Here is a 1,393-nt window from a genome sequence, read left to right on the forward strand (position 1 = left end):
GAGAGTTCTTGGGGTTACTGGAAAGCAGAACCTCTTCTCAAGCCCTTGGAATCTGGTAGAGCACTGTCTCTTTAGGTTGTCTCTAGGAGCTGGTTATGTGTTGATTTGTTTTGTCTTGGTTTTACCATTTAATATTTTGAAAACCTGAAGCTGATGTGTTTTCTCTTAATATTGATTCAGGTGTGTTGGGTCGCTCTGCTGTTTTCTTTGTGATGTTGGAATCACTGTGTGTAGTGTGGATATGTGTTTCTGTTTTTCGTACAGAGGGTTTAGAGTTTGAAGCACGAGGTTTTATGGTAATTGGCTGAATATGGTTTCTTCTATTGAATGAGTGAAGTTATTGGCATAGAAGGTGGGAGCAGAAGAAGGAAAGCTTAGTGTTGCTAGGGTGGGCTTCTAGGGCTTTGAGCTGGGTGTTATTGATGAGGTATTTATTTGCAAGACCATGGCTTGACCTCAGGAAAAAATTCCTCTTCTTAGAGGGTCACAAATTTCTGCTAATTTCAGGCACACTCAAAGTCCTCACCTCTGTGGCGGCCCCACAGTGCCAAAGCACAGCTCCAAGGCAAAATTTGGGGACTGGGCTCAGCTGCAGTTTCTTTGTTCTCTGTGACCCTTCTGCCCGCGGTGTTGTCTCAATCCAGCCAGACCACCAATGGCTGGCTCTGGAGTTTGTCTGTGTTACCGCCCACTTGCGGTGCCAAAGATGTGCACAATTTCAGGTGTGTTGGACTCGGTGGAGTACCTGAGCAGGCTCTTACTTATGATGTATTTATTTGTAAGACCGCGGCTCTCTCTCAGGAAAGATTCATATTATTAGAGGGTCACAAATTTCTGCCGATTTCATGCACATTCAAAACCCCTGCCTCTGCAACCCCACAGTGCCAAAGCATGGCTCCAGGGCAAAATTCGAGTGAGCTCGATCAGCTATGGTTTTTCTACTCTCCATGCCCCATCTGCCCACGGTGGTAACACAATCCTGCCCAACCGGCAATGGTCAGCTCTGGAGTTTGTCTGCGATACCAACCACCTGCGGCGCCAAAGATGTGTGCAATTTTAGCTGTGGTGGCTTCAGGGGAGTATCTGCCAGTGATCTGCAGTCCCGATAACCATGGGAAATATAAGCACAGTGTCTCCCAGTCTGACCCAAACCCGCTCTGTAATCTGCTGGGAGGGGAGGGAGTTAGCCTTTCTGGTGCACCAGTGAGGTCTCCACCTGTGTGACAGCAATGGTGTCCATGTCCAGCTGCCCCCTCACCTCCCAAATTACCAACAAAACCATCCACCGGAGACAGATTTTTGCCACTGCCCTCTGGAATATTGTATTGGTTGCTGGTAAGCTGCTATAATTGATCTTGTTCTTGGCTCGGGGATCTCAGGCTGCTGCCTCCAC

Source organism: Orycteropus afer, unplaced genomic scaffold (genome assembly GCF_000298275.1).
Source record: "Orycteropus afer afer isolate SDZICR_OR568_19922 unplaced genomic scaffold, OryAfe1.0 scaffold00632, whole genome shotgun sequence".
Classification (NCBI taxonomy): Eukaryota; Metazoa; Chordata; class Mammalia; order Tubulidentata; family Orycteropodidae; genus Orycteropus; species Orycteropus afer.